General features: G+C 44.9%; 3 pseudogenes; 1 reads left to right on the forward strand and 2 right to left on the reverse strand.

The window, feature by feature from the left end:
• Positions 1–11,456: 11,456 nt before the first annotated feature.
• LOC143936591 (5S ribosomal RNA) lies at positions 11,457–11,576 on the reverse strand (annotated as a pseudogene).
• A 95-nt stretch (positions 11,577–11,671) lies between these two features.
• LOC143936505 (5S ribosomal RNA) lies at positions 11,672–11,790 on the reverse strand (annotated as a pseudogene).
• A 4,230-nt stretch (positions 11,791–16,020) lies between these two features.
• LOC143936506 (5S ribosomal RNA) lies at positions 16,021–16,139 on the forward strand (annotated as a pseudogene).
• The last annotated feature ends 621 nt before the right edge of the window (positions 16,140–16,760 follow it).

A 16,760-nucleotide genomic window follows, 5' to 3' on the forward strand; every position in this document is an offset into this window, starting at 1 on the left:
GCACTGTTACAGTGGGTGTTATGTGCCTCCTGCACAGTACACACCTGAAGCTACCCTTTATTACTGGTGTTCAATTTCTGCAATACATGCATCTGCAGTGCAGAAGTTAGAGTCGGTGTTGTGTGCCTCCTGCACAGTATACACCTTATTGCTGGTGTTCTGTTTCTGTAATACAGGAACCTAGCACTGTTACAGTGCTAGGGTGTACAGAGAAGCTGGTATATATAGAAGACTACAGCATACAGAAGCATACCAGAATACAGAATACAGGTTTCGTGTATGTAGATAGGCTTGAGTATACAGAGATGCTAGAGTAAACAGTGAGGCTGGGGTACACAGAGAGGCTAGTTTAAAGACAAATACAAAGATGTTAGTGTATATAGAGAGGTTAGTGTATAGAGAGAGTCGAGTGTATACAGAAAGGACAGTGCATATAGAGAAGCTAGTGTATACAGAAAGGGTATACATGAAAGCTGACATTCTATACAGAAGACTGGGTAGTGTATACAGAGAGCCTAGTGGGTACAGAAGACAGGCTGGTGTATTCTAGCTAGTTTTTACAGTCTAGTGTATACAGAAGACAGGCTGTGGTATACAGAGAGTTTAGTGTATTCAGAGAGTCTAGTGTATACAGTCGGCGAGTGTATACATAAGACTGGCTAGTTTACACAGTGTTTACAGAGATGCAAGGGTGTACAGAGAAGCTGGTATATATAGAAGACTACAGCATACAGAAGAAAGGCTAGTTAATACACAATACAGAAGACTCGTGTATGTAGATAGGCTTGAGTATACAGAGATGCTAGAGTAAACAGTGAGGCTGGGGTACACAGAGAGGCTAATTTAAAGAGAGGCTAGTATATACAAAGATGTTAGTGTATATAGAGAGGTTAATGTATAGAGAGGGTCGAGAGTATACAGAAAGGACAGTGCATATAGAGAAACTAGTGTATACAGAAGACAGGCTTGGGTATACATCAAAGCTGACAGTGTATACAGAAGACTGGGTAGTGCATACAGAGAGTCTATTGGGTAAAGAAGACAGGCTGGTGTATTCTAGCTAGTTTTTACAGTCTAATGTATACAGAAGACAGGCTGTGGTATACTTGAGGGTTTAGTGTATTCAGAGAGTCTAGTGTACAGAGATGCAAGGGTGTACAGAGAAGCGAGAAGCTAGTATATATAAGGCTAGTGAATACAGGCTAGTGAATACAGAATACAGACTCGTGTATGCAGATAGGCTTGAGTATACAGAGATGCTAGAGTAAACAATGAGGCTGGGGTACACAGAGATGCTAATTTAAAGAGAGGCTAGTATATACAAAGATGTACGGCACCTGGTATTCACAGATAGTCTCCCATACACGTTTAGTGTATTACAGAGATGCAAGGGTGTACAGAGAAGCTAGTATATATAGAAGACTACAGCATACAGAAGAAAGGCTAGTGAATACAGAATAAAGTCTGGCTTCTACGGAGAGGCTACCACTACGGAGATGCAGAACACTATCTAGGGTATATAGAGAGGCTAGATTATACAGAGAGGCTAGTGCATAGAGTGAAGCTATTGTATATATAGAAGCCTGGTTAGTGTATACAGAGAAGCTAGTGTGTACAGAAGAAAGGCTAGACAGGCTATAAAGAGAGACAAGTTTTTACAGAAGACAGTTTGGGGTATACAGAGATGCTAGTTTATACAGAGGATACAGAAGACAGAAGACGGGCTAGTGTATTCAGAACATAGGCTAGTGTATATCGAAGACAGGCTATTGTATGCAGAAGACCGGCTAGTGTAAACATACTGGTGTATATAGAGAGGCTAGTGAATTTAGAGGGTAGGCTAAGTGATAACAGAAGACAATCTGGGCTATACAGAGAATCTCATCATTTCATCTAGCTCACATCTCTAATGGAGTTTGTCTCATTGCCATGATATGCCTTTTCATTCTTATGCTAAATATAGATCACTACACGATTTTAATCATCCACATCAAGCATGCAATAAAACTATCATACATCAAAATAAACCATGTACGCTTTTGCTCTATTTTGCATATTTGTACCGGGACTGTGAGTATGTGACAGTCCTGACACACCATCCTGACTTATTTTTCTTTATTTCTTATTAGAAATGGAGAGTACTATCTCAAAATCCGCTTAAATCTATTCACTTCCATGAGTTCTACCGCTAATTGTACCTTAATGCAAAATGTTCACAAAACCATCCATTTGCTACCAGACATGCTGCACATACTAAGAGTAATGTAACCATCGCTCTCTAACGATGTAAACAGTTTTATTGCTTTTCTGATATTGACCGAGTATCTCTGACATTAACTGAGTATCTCTCTGCACTATGATCTTATTAATAATAATAATAATAATAATAATAATAATAATAGGATTGTGTAATGCAAAGATCAACTAGTCTAATATAAGCTTTCTCATTGGTACCGGCATATCCTTTAAATTTAGACTAACGCAACTATTTCTCGGCCATTTTCAAGCTAAGCTTTCAATCTCTTACCATTGAACAGCGATACTTCCTCCCTACAATATTAAGCCATTTAAATGTCCTATTGGTCGTCTATATTATACAACTCTCTGAAAAGCCTATATGTAGAGAATAAAACTAGTCTTACATCTTAATAAAACAGTTTTATTACTCAACCAGTATCAGCTGTCATGTACTGTATTACTTCTTTTTCTCCACCTTATCTGTCACAGTTAAAACACAGTGACAAAACATTTCTTTTTACCGCAGCAAAATGTGAGAAAAGCAGTGTAAGCCGTCTTTCTGCCATATGCAACCATCTCTCGCTACCTCTATGCAATGGGATTCTCTTTCCAGTGGAAACGGAAAACAGTCAGTGTAAGCCGTCTTCGTGCGTAACAAAATTAATGGAACGATTTACACGTTAGAATTTGCAAGCTACGTCAATTTACTATTAAATAGAGTACCTTTGCATTTATCCCTTGACTTTGCAACTATCCCTTGATCCCTTTTGTGTATTCACTTTATCTCGACCTATATATACTGCCTCAATATTTTCCTAATTTGTTTTGCTATACTTATTATTATTATATTATAGAGATTACTAACTCTAAATCTTTGTAAACCTAACCATAGTTATAATGTCTACAGCTAATTTTACGTTAAAGCAAAATTCACACAAAACCATCTATTTAAAACCTTTTACACACTGCACATTAAGATTAATCCAACCATCTCTCGCTACCTCTATGCAATAGGTTTCTCTTTCCAGTGGAAACGGAAAACAGTCAGTGTAAGCCGTCTTCGTGCGCCGCAAAATTAATGGAACGATTTACACATTGGAATTTGCAAGCTACGTCAATTTACTGTTAAATAGAGTACCTTTGCATTTATCCCTTGACTTTGCTACTATCCCTTGATCTTTTGTGTATTCACTATATCTCGACCTATACATACTGCCTCAAAATTTTCCTAATTTGTTTTGCTATACTTATTATTATTATTTTATAGAGATTACTATCTCTAAATCATTGTAACAAGTTATAATGTCTACAGCTAAATTTACGTTAAATCAAAAGTCACACAAAACCATCTTTTTAAAACCTTTTACACACTGCACATTAAGATTAATCTCTCGCTACCTCTATGCAATAGGATTCTCTTTCTGACTCTATTTTGTTTATTACTTCTTCTCCACATTAACTGTCACAATGATAACCATTTGTAACACATAACACTTGCAACACATTTTTTAACAGCGGCAAAATGTGAGAAAAGCAGTGCACGCTGCACATATTAAGAGTAATGCAATGCTACCGTGAACAGTTTAATTGCTCGTCTCACATTTAGCTGGTATCTCTCTGCTATAGGAAACTGAATTTGTACTAGAACGATCACTCATCTAATATCAGTCCACTCAGTGCTACCGGAATAACTTTTACATTTAGAGTAATGAAATGATTTCTCAGTCATTTTGGAGCTACTGCAACTAACGCTTCCGATCTCATTTCGACTGCAATACTTAATCTCTGCTATTGCAGAATATTTAGCTGCTTACATGTAATTAACTTGATTGATAAAAACCTACACACGTTGTTGCTGTTATTTCGTGTATTTCCACTTAAACCCGTTATAGTTATTTTGCTATATTTATTACTAGTATAAACAGATTACTATCTCTAAATCCTGGTAAACCAGCTCACACTAAACCATCTAATTTCTACCTTACACGCAGCACATATTAACATATTAACATTTAGCCGGTATAGTGAAATAGTAAACGAAATGTGTAGATCACTCATCTAATATCGTCTTTTCAGTGCTACCGGAACAACTTTTAAATTTAGAGTAATGCAACGATTTCTCAGTTTTATGAAGCTACTGCAACTAACGCTTTGGATCTCTTTCCTGATAAATTACGCTCTGCAATATTAAGCCATGTAAATTGTCCTATTGGTCTGCTAACAATGCTATGTATAATAATACAAATCTTTTAAAAGCAATATCGTCTCACTGTAATACTTACACTCTGCATAATATATATGAATAATGCGAATAATGCTAATAATAAAGTCGTCTAAAACTCGGCTATAAGTAGAGAATAAAACTATCTTAGATCAAAATAAACCATGTACTGCCAAACCCATAACGGACAATTACTTAACGTCTATCAGTCAATGACTTAACAAAATAAACTTTAGCACTCTTTTGCTCTATTTTGAATAGTTGTAGTTCTCCACATTAACTGTCACATTGATATCACCACTGACAACACACCACTTTTTAACAGCACCAAAATATGAAAAAAGCACTTTATATGTTTCAAAAGTAGTTGCATTAGCAAAAAATAAAGTCCTGTCTTCTTTACACGCTAGCTTTTCTGTATACATTAATCTCTCTGTGTACACCAGCCACTCAATATAGACTAGCCTCTCTGTCTTCTGTATACAGGTGCCCGTAATCTATATACACTAGCCTGCCTTCTTTTTACAATAGTCTCGGTGTCCCAGCCTCTCTGCATACACTAGCCTCACTGAATTCCCCAGACTGTCTTCTGTATACACAAGCCTATCTGTAAAAAAAAATAGCCGGTCTTCTGCATACTCTAGCCTCTCTGTGTAACACAGTCTCTCTCTGGATTCCCTAGCCTACATCTCTGCATACCCAGGACCTTCCTCTGTATAATCTAGCCTATCTGTATACACTAGCCTGTCTTTTGTACAAATTAGCTTCTCTGTAGCCTGTCTTCTGTATACACGAGCCTCACTGTCTACTCTTTGTTGTCTTTTGTATACACTAGCATCTCTTTATACATTAGCTCTCTGTATACCCAAGCCTCTCTGTATACACTAGTCCACCGGTATACACTAGCAAGTCTGCATACACTAGCCTCTCTTTGTAACTCAACTTCTCTCTCTGTATACCTTAGCCTCCATCTCTGCATACCCAGGACGTTCTTCTCTATAATCTAGCCTATGTGTATACACTAGCCGGTCTTCTGTAGACATTAGCCTCTCTGTATAAACTAACCAGTCTTCTGTATACACTAGTCCGCCTGTATACACTAGCAAGTATGCATACTCTAGCCTCTCTCTCTGTATACCCTAGCCTCCATCTCTGCATACCCAGGACGTTCTTCTGTATAATCTAGCCTATCTGTATACACTAGCCTCTCTTTTGTACACATTAGCCTCTCTGTATAAACGAGCCGGTCCTCTGTAGACACTAGTCCGTCTGTATACACTAGTAAGTCTGTGTAACCAAGCCTCTCCCTCTGCATACCCTAGCCTCCATCTCTTGCATAAACCAGGACCTTCTTCTGTATAATCTAGCCTATCTGTATAAACTAGCCTGTCTTTTGTACACATTAACCTCTCTGTATAAACTAGCCGGTCCTCTGTATACACTAGTCCGTCGATATACACTAGCATCTCTTTATACATTAGCTCTCTGTATACCCAAGCCTCTCTGTATACACTAGTCCACCGGTATACACTAGCAAGTCTGCATACACTAGCCTCTCTTTGTAACCCAACTTCTCTCTCTGCATACCCAGGACGTTCTTCTCTATAATCTAGCCTATTTGTATACACTAGCCTGTCTTTTGTACACATTAGCCTCTCTGTATAAACTAGCCGATCCTCTGTATACACTAGTCCATCTGTATACACTAGCAAGTATGCGTACTCTAGCGTCTCTCTCTGTATACCTTAGCCTCCATCTCTGCATACCCAGGACGTTCTTCTGTATAATCTAGCCTATCTGTATACACTAGCCATCCATCTCTGCATACCCAGGACGTTCTTCTCTATAATCTAGCCTATTTGTATACACTAGCCTGTCTTTTGTACACATTTGCCTCTCTGTATAAACTAACCGGTCTTCTGTATACACTAGTCCACCTGTATACACTAGCAAGTATGCATACTCTAGCCTCTCTCTCTGTATACCCTAGCAAGTCTGCATACTCCTGCCTCTCTGTGTAACCCAGCCTCACTCTCTCTCTGTATACCCTAGCCTTCATCTCTGCATACCCAGGACGTTCTTTTGTATAATCTAGCCTATCTGTATAAACTAGCCTGTCTTTTGTACACATTAGCCTCTCTGTATAAACTAGCCGGTCTACTGTATACACTAGTCCATCTGTATACACTAGCAAGTCTGCATACTCCTGCCTCTCTGTGTAACACCGTCTCTCTCTCTGTATACCCTAGCCTCCATCTCTGCATACCCAGGACGTTCTTCTGTATAATCTAGCCTGTGTTTTGTACACTTTGCCTCTCTGTATAAACTAGCCGGTCTTCTGCATACACGAGTCTCTCTGTATAACCTTGGATGTCTTTTGTATACACTAGCTGCTCTTTATACATTAGCTCTCTGTATACCCAAGCCTCTCTCCTCTCTGTATACAGAGGACCGACTAATGTGTACAGATAGGCTAGATTATACAGAGGAACGTCCTGGGTATGCAGAGCGCTCAGCTTCAAGGTATGGCCAACGCGAGTAATATGAGGGACACTCCTCACCCCCGCCCCCACCTACCAGATCTGACTTTCATCCCCTTGCCCTCTCTGCCCCGGTCATCTGGTGGCAGTTTTATGCACTCCCTGGCCCCCACCCATTCATAATCCTTACCGACCTTTCTTTCCGCTGCTCACAGAAACACACTGGATGACTTGTCTAATTAACCAACTTGTACAAGACACCGCTATCCTCCTGTCTGACACCGGTCCCCCTTGGAGGCTTTACCCCTCACTGTTTGGGTAGTCCCTGCCTCTCCCTGGATGCTCCACATATACCACAACGACATTGTCAGAGGGGCACCACTTGACAGGACACGGGGCTGTCATGCCGGTGGCATCTCCCATTGGAGGAAGGGATGATGGCCCCAACCCCTTGGCAGCAGGTTCTTTCATATACAGACCAGGGCGGCTCATCTTCCCTTCTGGAGTCTTGACCTTAGATGGGGGATTTGCACTTTGGGGGGTCTGAGTGATACCTAATGCGCTGTACTGGAAGGGCTTGACATTCCCGCATATGTGTCCCCTCCCCCTGGATGCGCCCCTTGTCCCCCCCTCTGGCTCCCACCTACTCTTTGCCGACATTGCCTTCTGCAGCTTTCGGGGACCCTGGATGACTTATTTATTGAGCCTATTGGTACGAGACACTGCTTCCCTCCAGGGTGACTCTGGACCCCCCTGGAGGATTTACCCCTTACTGTTTGGGCAGTCCCAGCCTCCCTCTGGATGCTCTACACAGCCCCCGATGGCGATGCAGGAGAGACACTAATTGGCGGGCCCCAGGACTGCTGCTCGGGTGAAGTCTCCCATTGGATGGAGGGATGGTGGTCCCAGCCCCTTGCCTGCCGGATTTTCCATGCACCGACCAGGGCTGCTTCTCTTTCATCTTGATGTGGTGACCATGGAGGGGAGGAGTTGAAATTTATGGGGTCCGGGTGTTTGCTGGTGGGAGTGCGCTAAAGGACTTGACATTTTTGCATGTTTGTCCCCTCTCCCCTGTTTCCCCCCTCCCTTCCCCCCCTTCCCATCCTTCCCTTCCCTCCTTTCCCTCCCCCTTTCCCCCTTCCACTCCCCATTTCCCCCCTTCCACTCCCCCTTTCCCCCCTTCCCTGCCCCTTTTCCCCCCCGGGGCGTGGACGGGGGAGAGGGGGTAAGGAGAGGACAATCTGCCAAAGGGAGAAATGCATTTGTTCGGGGACTGCATGTACTTTAGGGGTATGGGACGGGGGGTGGTGGATCCCATTCTGTGATGCCTTTTCTGTTGTGACGGACTCCCTCGTGCATGCCTACGTTTAGGGCGAGCCGAGGAGACCCCTCAGTGCTAACAGTTATATGCTCTACCTCTGTTTTGGTTATACTATTGTTTTTTGTTTCTTTGATGTTACTGATTGTCTTTTATTTGCATACCGGTATCAGACGTGACATTTACCACTGCCGGGACTGGGGGGACTAGGATTCGGGGGCTCCCTCTCCAACCTGTCTACCCAATTACCCAAGTAGGACAGCGCGTTAAACCCAGTGTACATCTGGTAAGCGCTATAGCATAATTGTGCTGTTTTAGTATACCCTTCCTGTACTGTACTGTACAAATGCAGAAAAATCTTAGCCAGGTCGGTAAAGGAGTTGAAATCTGGCTCTTACATACCACAGTTGATAGATGAGAATGGCCAGAGGGCCTCTACCCCAACCCAAATAGTCGAAGTCTTTGAAAAATGTTACTCTGATCTCTACAACCTGCCCGATTCAGGGTCTGGACAGGACAATATAGACAGATATGTAACCGGTTCTGGTCTACCAACCCTCTCATCGGAATCACGGGAGTACTTGGAGGACCCGATCACACTGGAAGAAGTCCAGACGGCCGTGGGACCTCCGAAGGTGGGTAAGGCTCCGGGCCCTGACGGATATACCGCACAATACTTTAAGACCTTCCTCCCTATTCTCGGCCCGCGCTTGGTGAATTTATTTAATACTCTGAGCTCGAATGGGGATTTTCCTGAGGATACCCTTAGAGCCCACATCTCGTTGATACCTAAGGAGGGCAAAGACCCGGGCCTATGTGGGAGCTACAGACCCATTTCCCTCCAAAATTCGGTCCTAAAACTATTCTCTAACTCCTCGCCACGTGATTGGCACATCACTTGTAGTCCCTTATACATATTGACCAGTTAGGTTTTATTCCCACCAGGGAAGATAGGGACAACACCACTAAGGTGCTTACCCTGATCCGTAAAGCAAAGTCATCTGGGACCCCTTGTCTTTTCATGAGTACTGATGCTGAGAAGGCTTTTGATCGGGTCAAATGGACATTAATGTTCTCGGTCCTTCGCCATATAGGTCTGAGTGAACGGATGCTGGCATGGATAAGTAAGATATACTCACGTACTTACATTCCACCGGACATCGCGCGTACGTTTATGTTGAACTTCCCCCCACCCCTTGTCACTAAGATCCGCAGTTTGCTTCACGGGTGGCATTCTGGCCTCCATTCCTGGTTCAGCAGATGCAATCTCATTAAAATGAACATACTCCCTAAATTTACTTATCTTTTCCAAGCTCTCCCGATCCAGATTCCAGTCCTGTTTTTTAAGCAAGCTCAATCCTTGCTCACTCAATTTAACTGGGCCCACAAAAATCCCAGACTTAAGCGGTCACAGCTGACATTGTCTAAACAACAGGGAGGGTTGGTTCTCCCTAACTTGCGACGCTACTACCTGGCCTCCCATCTGGGGCGTGTATTGGACTGGAATCGAAACAAACTTTCTAAGCTCACTCCCGAATTCCGCTAAGAAGCGCCATGTGGTGCTATAAGTATTTACCCACAGAATTTATGTCACATCTCACTATAGGGGCTTAGTTGAAAGTCAGTCACCTGATCGCTACCCAAAACACACTCATGTCTTTGACTTCCCCCCTATTCCCTATACGTGGCCATCCAACCTTTGAACTGGGGACCCACTTAGAAATTCCAACCTAGACAATGCGTCTAAATTCGTCATTGATGGAAAATGGCCTTCTTTCTCAACCCTAACAGATCCGACAGGGCTTTTCCAACTGCCTTTTTGGAGAGCGGCGCAACTACATCATTTTCTCCATTCCATCCCCAATCCTCAAACGTTCGCCCGCCCTCAGACGGAGTTTGAGACTCTATGCAGGAGCGAAGGCCCTTTGGCCCACATTCTCTCTCAAACAGATTACCCACACTTAACCTGTCTGGCCAACTGGGAAAAGGACCTTAATTGCTAATTTTCCCCAGCACAGAGACAACGCATTATCACTTTGGCTCTCAAAATGTCGCTGTGCACGAAGATACAGGAGACGAATTTTAAACTTCTCACCAGGTGGTATTTGACACCATCAAAGCTGCAGAAATGTTTCCCCTCTTCCTCGAACATATGCTGGAGGTGTGGAGAAGAAGAGGGCACGTTGCTGCATATTTTTTGGTCCTGCCTCAGTTTGGTGGACTTCTGGACAGAGATCCGATGCATGACACAAAAATTCACAGACTTCTCCATCCAGGAAGAGGCTGCATTCTTTCTCTTGCACCATTCACAGATTCCCATTAAGAAGTACAAAAAAATCTATTTTACGGCATGTGATAAATGCGGCAAAATCCTGCATCCCTCTCTATTGGAAAAAATGTTCCCCCCCTTTCATTACTCACTGGCTTAGGAAAATAGAGGACATTAAAAAAAATGGAGGACTTGATCCTCACATCACAAGGTAAACAAGAATTTTTTAAACAAACCTGAGACATCTGGAATACCTTTATATTCTCGCTGGAAGGATGTCGCCTGCTATCGCCTTAGTGCTCTGAGCTTTCCTTGACTGGCCCCTTGGACAGTGGCTGCCATCGTGTCTCGTCCCCTCTTCTCCTTTTCTGATGTTTCAACCCTTCTCTTTTCGGCCTTCCTCCCCTATCTCTCACCCCCTCCACCCCCTCTCTCTTTTGGAAAGAGTGGAAAATTGGGAATGACGGCCCCACACCCCCCTCTGGATGGATTATGCCGGAGGGACATGGGGTTTGTGTGACCCTGGATCTTGGTACAGTACTTTATCCGTGCCTCGAATCATTGTGATTGATGGAAGGCAGACTCACAGTTGCGAATATACCTGTATCAAGTATTGTTCAGCTGCTTTTTGCTCTGTATTTCTCTGTTGCATTATGTACTCGGGGGACCGTCTTCCCCTATTTGGAGAAAAAATTATATTTGAAAAAAAAAGAAGCCTACGACACCTGGTATTCCCAGGCGGTCTCCCATCCAGGCATTAACCAGGCCAGACTCTGCTTAGCCTCCAAGATCAGATGAGATGGAACAGATTCAGGGTGATGTGGCCGTAGCCAATATCTTCAGGCACTCTCAACTCTCTTGACAAACACCAAGATGGTCACCTTGGAAACAAGCAGAAAAAAATAGGTCAATGGCCACAACATAAAAAGAAGCCTACGGCATCTGGAAATCCCAGGCGGTCTCCCATCCAGGTACTAAACTGGTCCCAACCCTGCTTAGCCTCTGAGATCAGATGAGATTGGGCTCTTTCAGGGTGGTGTGGCCGTAGGAGATTTCTTCAGGCACTCTCAACCTTGACTAACGCCAATATGGTCACCTTGGGAAACAAACAAAAAAATCAAGTCAACGCCAACAACATGAGAAGAAGTCTACAGCACCTAGTATTCCCAGGTGGTCTCCCATCCAGGTATTAACAAGGCCCGACCCTGTTTAGTCTCTGAGATCAGACGAGATCTGGTGCTTTCAGGGTTATGTGGCCATAGGCGAGCTCTTCAAGCACTCTCAACCCTCTTGACAAACACCAAGATGGTCACCTTGGTAAACAAAAAAAAAAAAAACAAGTCAACGCCAACAACATAAAAATAAGCCTCCAGCACCTAGTATTCCCAGTTGGTCTCCAATCCAGGTACTAGCAAGGCCCGACCCTGTTTAGCCTCTGAGATCAGAGGAGATCGGGCGCTTTCAGGCTTATGTGCCCATAGGCAATCTCTTTGGGCACTCTCAACCCTCTTGACAAATGCCAAGATAGTCACCTTGGGAAACAAGCGAAAAAAAAACAGGTCAATGTCAACAACATAAAAAGAAGACTACGGCACCTGGTATTCCAAAGCCATCTCCCATCCAGGGACTAACTAGGCCCAACCCTTCTTAGCCTCAGAGATGAGAAGAGATAGGGCTCTTTCAGGGTGATGCTGCTGTAAGCGAACTCTTTGGGCACTCTCAACCCTCTTGACAAATGCCCAGATGGTCACCTTGGGAAACAAGCGAAAAAAAACAAAAACGAATCAAGGCCAACAACATAAAAAGAAGCCTACAATAACTGGTATTCCCAGGTGGTCTCCCATCCAGGTACTAACCAGGCCTGACTCTTCTTAGCCTCCAAGATCAGACGAGATTGGGTGCTTTCAGAGTGCTCGGACTCTTTCCCCATCACTAATGGGACGAGGCAGGGGTGCCCTCTGTCTCCCCTAATTTTTATTCTGACACTGGAACCACTTATGTGTCACGTTCGGAATGACCCGAATATTACTGGCATATCCAAACCCTCGGCACACCACAAAATTGCGGCGTACGCTGACGATCTAATTTCTTTCGTCTTCAATCCACACATATCGCTTCCCAATATACTCGCGACTCTCCAGCGATACGGCAGCCTATCAAACTATAAAATCAATTGCACCTTTGTCTGTATTGAATATATCGGTCCCGGATGGTGAGGCCAAGAGGCTACGCTCCGCTTTTCCATTCTACTGAGCTGAAAAATCTATACGTTACCTGGGCGTTGACATCGCAGCGGATTTGGCGCAATTGTACCCGCTTAATTTTGTCCCTCTCCTGAATAGACTGAAATCTGATTTGGGAAACTGGCATGCTTTAACACTGACCTGGTTCAGGCGCTGTAATGCATTCAAAATGACGGCCCTCCCGCGGATTTTATACTTGTTCCAGACATTACCGATCCGGTTACCCCCAATTTTTTTCAGACAACTGCAGGTGCTGCTCCGGGACTTTATTTGACCGCGCAAACCGCCCAGAGCCCATTTGCAATTGCTTGCCAGACCAAAGGACAAGGGGGTCTGGGTCTCCCAGATCTGAGACAATACTACAGAGTGACTCTGCTAGCGAGAGTCGTTGATTGGCATTGTAATGGCCCACACAAGCAGTGGGTGGAGATGGAGATTGAGGATGGATCCATTCCCCTATTGACCTCCCCGTGGCTCCTGTCCTCCCTACCAAAAGACCTCAGAGGTCACCCCGTAGTGGGAGCTACGTTGGCTGTTGTGCGGAGGTTGTTACGCTGCACACACATTGCTCCCCTGCCGTCACCAATGACTCCGGTTATAGGTAATCCAGACTTCCCATCGGGATTTACCAACAAGAAACTGCGACAGTTGACAGTGGTGGGGAAACAGCGTCTGGGAGAGGTGTGGCCCTCGGGAGGGCTCCCGACCACGCAAACTGTCGCCAAGCTTTCTGACCCTCTGCTTGACTTGTTTAGTGCTTATCAACTTCATCACTTTCTTCTGGCCATACAAAGGGCCCCCTACACTCCTAGAGACCTGACGCCCTATGAATCCATCTGTCACAAAAAGGAACCTGTGCGACACACCCTCTCCCTCCTGTACAACCTATTAAGTAGTCAGGAGGAGGAGTCGACCCCCACCATTTATCCACAAATGGGAGAGGGATCTTATACTTGTTCCAGACATTACCGATCCGGTTACCCCCAATCTTTTTCAGACATCTGCAGGTGCTGCTCCGGGACTTTATTTGGGCGTGCAAACCGCCCAGAGCCCGTTTGCAATTGCTTGCCAGACCAAAGGACAAGGGGGGTCTGGGTCTCCCAGATCTGAGACAATACAACAGAGCGACTCTGCTAGCGAGAGTCGTTGATTGGCATTGTAATGGCCCACACAAGCAGTGGGTGGAGATGGAGATTGAGGATGGATCCATTCCCCTATTGACCTCCCCGTGGCTCCTGTCCTCCCTACCAAAAGACCTCAGAGATCACCCCGTAGTGGGAGCTACGTTGGCTGTTGTGCGGAGGTTGTTCCGCTGCACACACATTGCTCCCCTGCCGTCACCAATGACTCCGGTTATAGGTAATCCAGACTTCCCACCGGGATTTACCAACAAGAAACTGCGACAGTTGACAGTGGTGGGGAAAAAGCGTCTGGGAGAGGTGTGGTCCTCGGGAGGGCTCCCGACCACGCAAACTGTCGCGGAGCTTTCTGACCCTCCGCTTGACTTGTTTAATGCTTATCAACTTCGTCACTTTCTTCTGGCCATACAAAGGGCCCCATACACTCCTAGAGACCTGACGCCCTATGAATCCATCTGTCACAAAAAGGAACCTGTGCAACACACCCTCTCCCTCCTGTACAACCTATTAAGTAGTCAGGAGGAGGAGTCGACCCCACCATTTATCCACAAATGGGAGATTGCATTTGGCATCACATTTACCCCACAACAGATAGGGAAGATCCTGACATTAGTACATAAAGCTTCCATCGCAAACCAATATCAAGAATCAGGATACAAGATAGTCTCACGCTGGTATAGAGTCCCATACCTTCTGAATAAAATGAATAGATCGATTCCGGATGTTTGTTGGAGGTGCAATTCAGATACGGGGACCATGGGACACATTTTCTGGGCATGCCCGGCCTTGAGGAACTTTTGGGTGGAGGTGACCGGGACGATAAAAACTCTCAGAAATGTAGATATCGCAGACAACCCAGCAGCGTGCCTTCTACACTTGACCGAACAGCCTGTTCGAAAATACAAAAAAACCCTCGCGATGCAACTCCTGAACGCCGCCCGGGCCTGCATTCCCACACTGTGGAGGCAGCCTCAGCCCCCATCCAAGGTGCTGTGGTATTCCAAAGTCAATCATATTCTCCGGATGGAAGAATTGACCGCCACCCTTCACAACACTGAAGAGGCATTTAGTGTTACATGGAGGCCCTGGAGGTATTTTACTGGTACTTGAGACTACATTTGGGAGGTGAGCAGCGCCCCTGTCCCAGAAAACGACTGAACATCTAACGTTTACCTACGTAGGCCAAGTCTGCCCTGGGTGGCATTCCCCCCCTTCCCTTTTTGTCTTTATTTTCTTTTTTTCCCCGCCGCCATCCCCTCCCCCCCTCTTCTCTCTCCGTCTTTGCACTCTCTTCTTCCCCCGTCCTCACTTTTCACTATGCCTTGTCTCCTTACTAGCCTTTGGGACCCAGAAGAACCCCAGGGTTCTGGACACGACCGGCTCATATTTTACTCTGGTTCACATAGGTATTCAATACAGCCGATGGTGCAATTGATTTTATAGTTTGATATAATGCCGTATCGCCGGAGAGCCACGAGTATATTGGGAAGCGAAATGTGTGGATTGGAGACGAAAAAAATTAGATCGTCAGCGTACGCCGCAATTTTGTGGTGTGCCGAGGGTTTGGATATGCCAGTAATATTCGGGTCATTCCGAACGTGACACATAAGTGGTTCCAGTGTCAGAATAAAAATTAGGGGAGACAGAGGGCACCCCTGCCTCGTCCCATTAGTGATGGGGAAAGAGTCCGAGCACTCTGAAAGCACCCAATCTCGTCTGATCTTGGAGGCTAAGAAGAGTCAGGCCTGGATGGGAGACCACCTGGGAATACCAGTTATTGTAGGCTTCTTTTTATGTTGTTGGCCTTGATTCGTTTTGTTTTTTTTCCGCTTGTTTCCCAAGGTGACCATCTTGGCATTTGTCAAGAGGGTTGAGAGTGCCCAAAGAGATTGCCTATGGGCACATAAGCCTGAAAGCGCCCGATCTCCTCTGATCTCAGAGGCTAAACAGGGTCGGGCCTTGCTAGTACCTGGATTGGAGACCACCTGGGAATACTAGGTGCTGAAGGCTTATTTTTATGTTGTTGGCGTTGACTTGTTTTTTTTTTTTGTTTGTTTACCAAGGTGACCATCTTGGTGTTTGTCAAGAGGGTTGAGAGTGCTTGAAGAGCTCGCCTATGGCCACATAACCCTGAAAGCACCAGATCTCGTCTGATCTCAGAGACTAAACAGGGTCGGGCCTTGTTAATACCTGGATGGGAGACCACCTGGGAATACTAGGTGCTGTAGACTTCTTCTCATGTTGTTGGCGTTGACTTGATTTTTTTGTTTGTTTCCCAAGGTGACCATATTGGCGTTAGTCAAGGTTGAGAGTGCCTGAAGAAATCTCCTACGGCCACACCACCCTAAAAGAACCCAATCTCATCTGATCTCAGAGGCTACGCAGGGTTGGGACCAGTTTAGTACCTGGATGGGAGACCGCCTGGGATTTCCAGATGCCGTAGGCTTCTTTTTATGTTGTGGCCGTTTACCTATTTTTTTCCGCTTGTTTCCAAGGTGACCATCTTGGTGTTTGTCAAGAGAGTTGAGAGTGCCTGAAGATATCGGCTATGGCCACATCACCCTGAATCTGTTCCATCTCGTCTGATCTTGGAGGCTAAGCAGGGTCAGGCCTGGTTAATGCCTGGATGGGAAACCACCTGGGAATACCAGGTGTCGTAGGCTTCTTTTTTTTTTCAAATATAATTTTTTCTCCAAATAGGGGAAGACGGTCCCCAGAGTACATAATGCAACAGAGAAATACAGAGCAAAAAGCAGCTGAACAATACTTGATACAGGTATATTCGCAACTGTGAGTCTGCCTTCCATCAATCACAATGATTCGAGGCACGGATAAAGTACTGTACCAAGATC

Source organism: Lithobates pipiens, unplaced genomic scaffold (genome assembly GCF_037356315.1).
Source record: "Lithobates pipiens isolate NorthernLeopardFrog02 unplaced genomic scaffold, aLitPip1_a1.2 Scaffold_28, whole genome shotgun sequence".
In the NCBI taxonomy this organism is placed as follows: Eukaryota; Metazoa; Chordata; class Amphibia; order Anura; family Ranidae; genus Lithobates; species Lithobates pipiens.